Source organism: Aquarana catesbeiana, linkage group LG02, assembly GCF_042186555.1.
Source record: "Aquarana catesbeiana isolate 2022-GZ linkage group LG02, ASM4218655v1, whole genome shotgun sequence".
In the NCBI taxonomy this organism is placed as follows: domain Eukaryota; kingdom Metazoa; phylum Chordata; class Amphibia; order Anura; family Ranidae; genus Aquarana; species Aquarana catesbeiana.
In genome coordinates, this window is record NC_133325.1 from 729,727,782 (window position 1) to 729,740,326 (window position 12,545).

At 43.6% G+C, this 12,545-nt stretch overlaps 1 protein-coding gene across 4 annotated transcripts in view; it reads right to left on the reverse strand.

Moving 5' to 3' along the window:
- The window catches only part of SAMSN1 (SAM domain, SH3 domain and nuclear localization signals 1), a 165,971-nt gene that overhangs the window by 42,640 nt on the left and 110,786 nt on the right, over positions 1-12,545 (reverse strand). The gene's annotated exons all lie outside the window — the stretch shown is intronic.

A 12,545-nucleotide genomic window follows, 5' to 3' on the forward strand; every position in this document is an offset into this window, starting at 1 on the left:
GAACCAGACATGAACGTGAAAGTGAGTGGAAATTGCTGAAAGGGGAATCTTATCTTTGGCAATTGTCCCTGCAAGATTTCCTTCCCCCTACTTCTTTACTGGTGAAAATCACTAAAGATTTCCTTAATGGAGACATAAGAGCAATAAAATCCAGACTTTAGTAATAAAATCCAAAAATAAAATAAAATAAAATGGTAATTGGCAGTAAAAAACAGATATTTCCCCACTTTAGCTAAAACTAGAAGAAAAGTATTGACTGAAATTCCACTTCTGAACTCTATCTAAATAATATTTAGTCTCTCTGTAGCCACTTCCTATCTTCATGCACTCCAGCAAGGGCTGCATAGCCTTTCTAAGGGCAGGATTCCAGCTTATGACAACAGTGGACCAGCCTGTGTAATATGTGTTGAAATAGCCACTATTATTCTCATAGAGACACTCATGCAATGGGATGACAATGTAAAAACACAACAGAGAGACAGGGACAGAGTGTCGTCATCCCCGAACAGGAAAACCATTCACAGCAGGATGACTGTTGTATTGTTTTATTGAAATATGCAGATTTAAAAATATTGAGAATTACTGTTGAAAACACATTTATGTGATATATTTTTATACCTAGTCCTGTAGCCCTCTATCCTATAAATGATTACCGTATTTATTGGCGCATAACACGCACAGGCGTATAACACGCACATTCATTTTAAGAGGGAAGTTTCAGGAAAAAAACTTACATTTTAAAATAAGGAACTTTGAAGCAAAATAAGGGTCAGTGCCCATCTGCAGCCTCACCATTGCCATCAATGCAGCCTGGTCAATGCCCATCTGCAGCCTCACAAGTGCCAGCAATGCAGCCTCATCAGTCCACATCAATGCAGCCTCCCCATTGCCATCAATGCAGCAGCCTCACCATTGTCATCAATGCAGCAGCCTCACCATTGCCATAAGTGCAGCCTGATCAATGCCTATCTGCAGCCTAGAGGGGACAGGGAGGGGGGTGGGATAAGCGCCGACAGATTACATACAGTGAGAATCTCCTATGATAGACAGAACAGTGGTCCAATGGCGGCCCAGGAGATGGTACTTCCTATTACAGAGGCGGCCAAGTAAACAGGAGATTCTCACTGTATGTAATCTGACGGCGCTCGTCCCGCCCCCCCTCCCTGCCCCCACCGAGGTATAAATAGCTAAATAAGTTAAAATTGAATTGGCGTATAACACGCACACGCTATTTGCACCCGATTTTCATGGTGAAAAAGTGAGTGTTATACGCCAATAAATACAGTATTTTTTGCTTAGAAATACCTTAAAATATCCTTAACTTAATGTGAAAATATTGTTTCAAGCTCTGACATTGTAGTGCTCTATGCAAACAGAGCGGACTAACAGCCACACCTCTTGTCCACAGATTTGTATTGCAGACACGGGAAAGGGGAAGTGTCAAACCAGTTCTTTTACATTATAGAGAAGTGTTTCTCAACCTTTTTTTAGTCAAGGCACCCTTTAGAAGTATGCAAACTCTCAAGGCACCTAGATTAAATAACGCAAATGTTACTTATCAATGGGAAACCTAAGTTGGGGACGATGCACACTACCACCGATGAAATTAACTTCACATCAGAAACCCCCTTCCACATCAGAAACCCCCTTCCACATCAGAGAAACTACCATCACATCAGAGACCCCCCTTCCCACCAGAGTCCTCCCTTCGTGTCAGAGGTCCCACTACACCTCACAGTCCCCCCATCATGTCAAAGTCCCGCCTATACATCAGAGCCCCCCATCATCACATAGTTCCCCTATCACAGTGTCCAAGGCCCCATCACATCCAAGTAATTATACATGAGAGTCCCAAACACATCAGAGTACTCCCATGACAGAGCCCCCCCTCATCAGAGTCTTCCCATAACATTACAGTGCCCCACACCACATAGTCCTCCCTGGATCACAGAGTCATTTTGACCATGTCTGAAGCAGGGTCAATTGGGTCTCGTGCTTGCGACACCCCTTTGAAACACAAAAGGCACAGTAGAGTGCCACGGTACCCTGGCTGAGAAACACCATTATAGAGTGCACTCTGGTGCCTATTTCCTCCACCCCAAACTCGCTCATCCATGTCTTTATGGACCTTGCTTTGTGCACTGGTGCGCAGTCATGTTGGAAAAGGAAGGGGCCATCCCCAAACTGTTCCCACAAAGTTGGGAGCATGAAATTGTCCAAAATGTCTTGGAATGCTGACTCCTTATGAGTTCCCTTCACTGGAACTAAGGGGCTAAGCCCAACCCTTGAAAAACAACCCCACACCATAATCCCCCCTCCATCAAATGATTTAGGCCAGTGCACAAAGCAAGGTCCTTAAAGACATGGATGATAGAGTCTGGGGTGGAGGAACTTGACTGGCCTGCACTGACCTGACCTCAACCCCATAGAACACCTTTGGGATGAATTAGAGCGGAGACTGCAAGCCAGACCTTCTCATCCTACATCAGTGCCTGACCTCACAAATGCGCTTCTGTAAGAATGGTCAAAATTCCCATAGACACACTCCTAAACCTTGTGGACAGCCTTCCCAGAAGTGTTGAAGCTGTTATAGCTGAAAAGGGTGGGCCCTCAATATATATATATAAAACCGTATGGACTGAGACTGGGATGCCATTAAAGTTCATGTGCGTGTAAAGGCAGACATTCCAATATTTTTGACAATATAGTGTATGTTCTTCCTGTGCCTGTCTGGGTTTCCTCAGGGTACTCTGGTTTCCTCCCACACTCCAAAGACATGCTGGTAGGTTAATTGGCTCCTGTCAAAATTGTCCATAGTATTTGTACGTATGGATGTGAGTTAGGGACTTTAGATTGTAAGCTCCTTGAGGGCAGGAACTGATGTGAATGTACAATATATGTAAAGTGCTGCATACATTGTCGACTGTTTATAAGTTCTTGTAATAAATAAATAACTATATATCAATGTCTTTGACTTCAGTTGGGCTTTAAGTTGTACTTTAGCAGACTTGCTTTTACTGAGCTGTGCTATGCTACTGTCTCTTGAAGTGTGTCTCCGGTCATATTTTGAAATTGCTGTATGTCAGATTACCCACCCTGCCCATCCTTTATGCCGCCCACCCGTGTGCCAGCAATGCTTAGACATGACACACACAGGCAGAAGAGGCTAATCTGCCCTCATTATCTTTACCACTGTCAGACTCACTTCCATCTCTATTCCTGCTGGCCTCTAAAAAGACAGAAGTAGCTTTTGATGTGTCAGCAAGCTATCAAACTTGGCAAACATGGCAAGAAACAGGGTAGAGGAGGGGGAAGAAAAACTCCCTGCGAGTTCTGGGATTCGACTCGCGCCCTAGCCTTATTTTGCAACACTTTTGTGTTTTAAAATACCGAAAACAGTGCAGCTCCCTGTATCCGAGGTCCTACACAAAGTAAAAAGGCCAGCACCAGATTAGTTTATTTGATGTATCACTTTGATTCATCTAGTTAATGATCAGAGCAGAACACAGCCCTTGGCGCTGTTTTGTTTCTGCGAGCCTCCCTCCAGCGACGTCCTGCCATTAATTCACTGGCATGTGCCAACTCAGCATATCAAGGTCACTCTTGTCTTTCAAGGGGAACCTTTGGAGACATAATAAAACTGACAGAAAGTTCTTTTTTTTTTTGCATGCTTTATGTTTCTGGAGTTCAACGGTAGCAGTTAATATCAGTGAGCTTATAGAGTTTGTGATCTTTATGCTTCAAGATTGTTTTTTTTTTTTTTTTTTGGATGATACAGTTTTTGAAGATAAAATAGTGACAGATTTATACAATCTTCCTAGGAAATATGTAATCTGCAGCAGGTTTGAAATGCAAGATGTCTTTTCTTAAAAAAAAAATATAGCAGTTTGCTGCCCTTGCAGATTGAAGTTAGTAAATTGTTTACTTGTGTGTTCTGCTGTATCTTGCTTTTTTTTTCACTGCTAGGAAAGCCGCTGTTCGCTGTTATATGCATCGAAACCGTTCACATTACATGACCCTGTGCAGTTTTAGAAAAACAACCCTTCTAGGGCTTGTTCATATGTGCGGCTATATTGCCGTCTCTTTAAAAAGCCTGCTTTAACCCTCAAAATGCCTACCAACCATGTCGTAACTGCATGCATTTCATGCAGTTTCAGGGCAGCTGCAGCATGGCCCTATTCACTTGAATGGGTCACCACCTGACAAATGTAACATTTCATTGAATTTTTGCCACAGCCATGAAACAAAGCATTGTGGCTATAGCATGGGTACAGCCCTGAGCGGCTGCATTTCTGTGTGTAGCTGAGCAGTCAGGGGGTGTTAAAACTTCAGCTCAACCACCTGCTTTAACGTCTTCACGACCGCTCTATAGCCTAATGACAGCTACAGCGTGGTCGCACATTGCGCTTCTCACTCACTCCCTGTGGCACGCAGGCATCTGTGACCGCTGTGCACTTAAAACACAGCTGATCACAGATCGTGGCAAAGAGCCAATCACAGCGGCTCTTTACCACGTGATCAGCTGTGTCCAATTACAGCTGATCACAGTGTAAACAGGATTTGCCAGATATCAGCATCCCTCTCCTCACGCTGACAGCGCATGAGGAGAGGAGAGCTGATAACTGGCAAATCCACACAGGGACATCTACACTGATAATCAAGGCACTGATCATCAGTGTATCCCTAACAGTGATCACCAGTGTTGCCAATCAGTGCCCATCAGGGCTGCCTGTCAGTACCTATCAGTGATGCCTATCATTGCCGCCCATCAGTTCCACCCATCAGTGCAGCCTCATCAGTGCCCATCAGTGCAGCCTCATCAGTGCCGCCTCATCAGTGCCCATCACTGCAGCCTATCAGTGCCCATCAGTGCAGCCTCATCAATGCACATCAGTAAAGAAGAAAAATTACTTATTTACAAAATGTTATAAAAGGAACTAAGAAAAACTTTTTTTTTTCAAAGTTTTCGGTCTTTTTTCATTTGTTTAGCAAAAGCAACCCAGTGGCAATTAGATACCACCAAAAGAAAGCTCTATCTGTTTAAAAGTAATTAAAAAATGTTGTTTGGGTACAGTGTTACCTGACCGCGAAATTGTCATTCAGAGTGTGACAGCACTGAAAGCTGAAAATTGGCCTTGGCAGGAAGGGGGTAAAAGTGCCCAGTAGGCAGGTGGTTAACCACCACCCGTGTGAACGAACCCTTGTTCGAGGCCTCATGTATACTGCTGCTCCTAAACTGATGTTTTTGGGGCTTCAGGAGTTTTTTGCCTAAGCCCCTGAAGGCACCTCAATGTGTCCATGCACAAATAAGCTTTTAGAGGAGTTTAGAGGCAGTTAAAGCTCCTTCTCATGAATGCAGAAGAATTGCGTTCAGGAGAGGTTTTCGGCACAAAAATGGCAAAGGTTGCTAAACGCGCCTAAACGCGTCTAAACGCTAGGCGGGTTTAGAACTTTAGTGTTTATTAATTTCAATGGCCATAATAAATTAAAGTTCTGGCCAATAAAATAAACATCCAAACACCAAACGCTGCTAAAAAACTCCTAAACTGTTTTAAAAAGAGGCAGGTTAGGTGAGTTTTTAATGCTAATTTACAACAAACAAGTGTGCATGAGGCCTTAGAGAAGAAAATACTTTTTATTGAGCAATATGCATGTGGAAAAAATCAGAAAAAAACTATTTGTGGACAATCATCTTACTCAAAATGAGAAAATGAGTCCACTTGACGCAGATGCTTGTAGACTATAGGGGACAGGGATGTATCAGGGGCTGAAGCTGCCTGAGGCAGCCATTACCGAACACTTGCCTGGTGCCTGGCATGAATACTTCGGCCTCAGTGCTGCCTCCACTGTGCCTTCATGAGTACCGCCATAGGTGGCTGCCTCAATTGGCCTCATTAGCCGCACTCTGATAGATTTGTGTTACCTTTATTTGAATGTTGGCAGGCAACTCCATTATCTGTTTGATCCAGGATACAGCCCCCCTGCTGTCTGCAGAAGCCAATCAGCAGGGGTGAAGTAAATGAGCGTCTATCTAAAAACCCATCATACAGGAACAGGCTGGCCTTTCATTAGATGCGGAGAGGATAGTGGCTGCAGCAGGTATTGACTATGTGCAATTCCCATTAGGTACATTGCAAAAGAGTAGAAGACTGTTGAAGACTGTTGCAATCCTGCTGTGTTTAAATTTTAAGGTGCTTCTGTATTTAATATATATGAAAAAAATGAATGCAAAGTTCTAAAGTAAGAATAGCGCTAACCCCCTCATAAGGAGCTGCTGATTAGGATGGGTCCTATGTTCTTTGCTGCAACCTTGTCCAAAAAACCTCAGCCACTCTAACACACCAGGTTGAGTCTATAAGCCTATAATATCACAGGAAATCACTGAAAGTTAATACTTAGTACCCAGTAGTAGCACTATATCAAAGAAAACACACACCAAACAAGGTAGTAAAGGCAAACTTAATATATTACCACTAGGGCTGGGAAAAAAATCGATTTAAATCTTGAATCGAGTTGAGAGGTCAAATCGATTCAAAATTTAAGCAAATCGATTTTTTTCGATTTTTTTTTTTCACCGCGCCGGTCCCGAGGCGCTGTGGGCAAGGATTTTTTAGGTGAGGCCGCGGCTTCGGCCTAGTCCGCTAGGCCGGACGCCGCGGACTAGGCCGAAGCCGCGGACTCGTCTAAAAGCTCATGCCCGCAGCGCCTCGGGACCGGCGCGGTTTCCAAAAAAAAAACTGGATTCGAATCGCGAATCGAGTTTTTTTTAAGAGAATCGAAGATTTTATTTTTTAAGAAAATCTCCCAGCCCTAATTACCACCCACTCTGGTTGCCAACTAGGCAAGCATAAAGTGGATTAACAATGGTAATAATACAATTTAACAAGAATAGAATAGTAAGGACTAGGCATAAGATGAATTTGGCATCCAGATCAGCAATGCCAACTCGAGTGCAGCAGTGAGCAGTAGTAAAGTTGAATGTAACGAGTGCTGGAACTATATGGCCAAAGCGCATTTATAGTGGCAATACTAGTCCTAGACCGACTGAGCATGCACTGACCAAATACAAAGGAGGATGGCAGCAGAGCGGGTGAACTAAGGGGGCTTGCAGAATAATTATTACAGGAGGGGCAGTCCTTTGAGATGTTCTTTTGTTGGCTATCGTTGGGGCCCTTTAAGAGCGTTGGGGCAATTAGCAAAAGTCCCAGTTAACCTGAACGCAGTATAGGTACAGCATAGGTATGGTATAGTCTTGCACAGGTGCAAGCTAGATGTGGATTAGATGCGGTAAAGGTTTGGTATAATGTGGTGTAGGTTTTGTCTAGGAGCAGTCTAGGTTTGGAAAAAGTGTGGTATAAGGTGCTAGGTGGCCCAGCACCTGACTATATAGGTGCTTGCACATACCTTTCTGGCCGCTCAGTCTAGCGCTAATAAGCTTCAAAAAACACCTTCTGATTATGGGGTACCCTCCACTGCCTTCAATAATTAATTGCTTAATGCTAATTCAGTGCTCTGAGACTTGAGTACTTTAACATGAAGGCAGGGGGAGCGTGTTCAGTCCTGTACAAGTTTTGAACTTCAGAAAGAAGTGGTGGAAAATGCACAGAAAATGTGCGCATGGTATCGGTTCTGAAGAAGGTCACTCATGGATCAATATAAAGTCACTGTAATACTGCAAACAAAAACCATATGGGGTGTTGTATAACTCTGTGACACGTCAGTAGTAAACCTATTTATTTGCAAATTTGCTTACAAAAAATAATTTATTGTAGTTTGATTACTTATCAGCAAAACCTAACCCTTTTTTAACTCTTACAATAATTAGACATTTGCCAGCTTGGAATCAGACAGCACACATGTAGCTGTACCTGTCAGTGAAGCTGATCGTTACTTTGACTGGGCAATTCTAACACATGAATATGCTTTGATTTAAACCCTTCCATTGTAGCTCTGGCTGTATGTTTAGGGTCGTTCTCCTGCTGGAAGGTGAACCTTCACCCCAGTCTCAAGTCTTTTTCAGACTCTAACAGGTTTTCTTCTAAGATTCCCCTGTATTTGGCTCCATCCATCTTCCCATCAACTCTGACCAGCTTCCCTGTCCCTGCTGAAGAAAAGCATCCCCACAACATGATGCTGCCACCACCATGTTTCACGGTGGGGATGGTGTGTTCAGGGTGATGTGCATTGTTAGTAAAATACATTTACATTTTTGGTTGTAACATGACAAAATGTGGAAAATTTTAAGGGGTATGAATACTTTTTCAAGGCATTGTACCCCATTTATTACCAGGCCATTTTTCAGTTTTCAGTGCTGTTATTGTTTGACTGACAATTACCTCACCATGCAGCACTGTACCCCAATTAATTTCATGTTATTTTCCTTTTGCTGGTATTTAGTAACCACTGGATTTTATTTTTTACTATATAAAGGAAAAAAGTCCCCCAACATTGGGATTGCTTACATTTACCTTTCATTGTTTTAGCTTACAAAAAACAACCCCACAATTATTGGTGATCAGTGGCAGTTTAGTTGGGGGTCACCTTGATGGCTTTTTCTTTTTTTTTTTCTTTTTCGCTTTTATAGGTTTAACTAGATGGACTTTTGTCTTTTTTTCAACCTGACTAACTATGTAACTATGTGGACACGTCAGTAAAAAAAAATATTCTGACTGTTACACTATAAAATATTAACGTCTGGAGATGAATTTTAAACTTGACTACATACAAAAGCTTATGGTATATTTAATGGGCCCTCTTGACATTCGGGGCCCCCATGCTGCAGATAAGTGGTAGAACAATAGGTTTCCCTTGAACAGGAAACACCTCAGTCAATATATTTTACAAGAGAAAGGAGAGTGATGTGGCAATATACATACTATATTGCTTTTAAATATATTGTGCAGAATAAATGACACCTTAGTGAATTTTATTGGAAGTGAGGTGCGCCCTGTGCATTATTCTAAAGTGTAATGATCTAACCACACAGTATTTATGAAATACCATTAGTGCCATCCTATACCCTGTAATGGGAACACAGCGCTGAGAAGCCTCCGGAACAGAGAACGAGTCTCAGGAGATGTCAGTGAGAAAATTGATCTCCCGTCTCAGTGGATTTTCACTGTCTGGTTCCTTAACAAATTCCACAGTGACAGCTGTGCTGCAATATTAATGCTGTATAGGCCAGGAACGCTCATTCTGTCATGTTACATAACAGGAGAGACATTGAACACAAAGCAAAATAGGGAGCACAATGGCAGATCCATGGGTATGAAGAAGAGCTGTGAATAACGATTACTAGGACATTTCGTTTTCCACGTATTAAATTCATAAATGGAATGCATAGTCCTCCATGTTAGAATGTATATTTAAAAGAACAAAAATCTCTTCAATGCGTTTCCTATAATTCTGGTCTCTATGTATAATTTGTCATTTTATATGTACCTGGTAGAAGCTATAGGTGCTCATTACATATGCAGGTTCTGCTTCCTGCTTTGCAGTGCTACTGGTTGTCCTTTACTGGTGCTCCTCACAGTGCAGGTCTTTAGGATGGCATTGAAAATGGAGAAAAGACACTGACCATGGGTTGTTGCCCAATGTCCATGTGACCAGATGTGATCAGAATTTTTGTGTTAGTTTTCCATAATAGGAAAAGAAAACTTGGTTGAATGTTATTGGCAACAATTCAAATTCCATGCCCATTTTCTGTCTTTTTTAATGCATAAGACCAGGGGTCTCAAACTGTCAGCCCTCCAGCCAGGGTTTCCAACCTCCCGCAGCATTTTTTACTGACAAAACATGGAAAATTTGGGGCGTGGCCTGGCTGCTGATAAAGATGGGCGCTTGAACCTGCTGCTCCGCTCCTCCACAGAACAAACGGGCACATCCAGCCTCTCTCAAGCCAGCACACACCCTTCGGAACAGAGGGCCACATTCAGGGCACCCCTTGGATTATGTCCTGCAAAAGAACGCAGCTCAAGGCACCCCGTAGGCTGCTGGACTACTACATGCAGCCCACACAGCAAGGACACCAACATGGCGCCGGCCAGGAGCGTGTAAACCCGGAGCAGCCACCGGATCAGCACGCTGCGGCTACTTCTGCATCCCCTGACTTGGAGGACGACAGGGATCAGTCCTCAGAAGAATCCACCTCTCAAAGAGACAGAGGTAAGAGGCTAGCTGATTCATCTGTACAATCTCCTAACAAACAGCCTCCCACTAAGAAGCAATATAGCGCTGGGCCTGTAGTCCCACAGAAGATCAACATTCTTCACATATCCCACAACTGATAATCCAGCCACTGAACACTCTCTATAAGCCATGCTACAATCCCTGCAGGCTGATCTTCATAGGGAATTAAAAATCTCCATTAACCAAATACAGGACAAGGTTAACTTATTAGAACAACGCACAGACCAGATTGAGCAGCACCTCTCTGATGCCACAAGGACTCACAACGCCATTGTCGATAAACAGGATGATCAAGCTGCCACTATCCACATGCTCTGCTTAAAAGTTGCAGATCTGGAAGACTGCTCGCTACGGAATAATATCAAGATTAGGGGGGGTCTCTGAATCCTTGGCCACCCATGAAATAATACCATACCTACATCAGCTTTTTCGGAAGCTTGTTCCAGCGTTAACAATTAAGGATATGCTCATTGTCAGCGCGCATAGGATCCACAAACCACAGCATCTACCAGCCTCTGTCCCCAGAGATATCATCGCCAGAGTATACTTCTTTCATGTCAAGGAGGATATCATGCGCACAGCAAGGTCCATGCGCTCCTTACCCGACCCCTTTAATAAGATATCTCTATACAATGACATCTCTGCAGCTACATCTCAAGCACGCAAAGCCTTTGCTCCGGTTACTTCTGTACTGAGTGAACACAAGATAACTTACAAGTGGGGCTACCCCACAAAGCTTCTGATAACCTATCGCAACCTACAAGTCTCCATCCTGACACCTAAGGATGGCATCAAACAGCTCAACAATTGGGGTGTTATCTCACAAGCACCCCCACCAACCCCCAATGTGAGGTAACCCCCCAAAATTACCAGTCCCTGGGATTTACATGCTCCGAATTAATCTCGGAAAGCCCTCTCACACCGTGGCTAACGTCAGGAAATACATACCTAAGGCTAGATGATATTCTCTTTATTCAAGCTAACAAGTTAGTGGAGGAGTGGAAGCACTCATGTTATCCCTTCTACGCTCTATAGTTGTTCTTTGATGTGCTAAGCAAACCCCCTCATGATCCAGCCAATTACTGCCCCATAACTCTACTTAACATCAATTTCAAGCTCTATACAAAATTTTTAGCTACCCGCCTTGCGACCTACATGTCTAACCTGGTCCACACCCAGATCAAGTGGGCTTCATCCTCTCCCGACAAGCTTCATATGGCACCCGAAGGTTTATAGACCTTATCCACTGGGCTGAGCACCACAGAACGCCTTCTCTACTGATCACTCTTGACATAGAGAAGGCGTTCTACAGGGTTAATTGGTTATACTTAGATTCAGTGCTTCAGAAATTTGGCATCCATGGCCCATTTCGCCAAGCCATCCTGGGTCTCTACTCTACACCGAGAGCAAGAGTTCTGACTTCAGGCTAGTTATCCACCCCCTTCCCCATCACCAACGGGACTTGTCAGGGTTGCCCCTTGTCCCCCCTAATATTTGCACTGGTGATTGAACCACTGGCACAAGCAATTCAAGCACATCCAAATATTGCTGGCCTATCAGTTGACCATTTCCCCCACAAGATTGGCCAATGATATAATTATCTGGCTCACTGATCCTTTGCATTCCTTACCCCCACTGTGTGATCTCCAACAACAGTTTAGTAAGATGTCCATGTATAAATTAAATCACTCTAAATCAGCTATGCTAGCTGTCTCCCTGTCCCCACAGCTTAAAGAAGTTATTACAACCTCGTCCCTCTTTTCCTGGGCTCCCAGGTCTTTCATGACCTATTTAGGTATCCAGCTGACTTCCCCCTCTACCCTACTTCTCCGTACTAACATTTCTCTTCTGAGCCATAAATTACAAGATATTGTCAAATCACTTCTTTCTACCAATGCTTTTTGGGCAGACCGAATAGCCCTGTTAAAGATGTTTCTCCTGCCACACGTTCTGTATTTCTTTAGGACTTTGCCAATACCTATCCTACAATCAGACAAAGCCATACTTCAGCGGATCATTAATCACTTCATCTGGGCGGCACGCAAGCCACGCAACAAAGCCTCTCTACTTAACACACCCAAGGCCTATGCGGGCCTCGGTGTTCCTGACCTCCGTATGTACTACAAAGCAATAATTTTGGATCAAACCAAAAAGATATGGGACATGTCCTTATCGCAACCTTGGACCCTTATCGAAGCAAATGCCTTCGCCCAAACCCCTTCACTTTTATAGGCTACCATATGGCTGGGATACCATCCTCCACGCTCCTTCCTCCCAGCGGTTAATGCTACATTATCCACCTGGGGATTAGTTCTACAAACCGCGAGAGGACTACACGTGAAAGCCCTTCACCAACT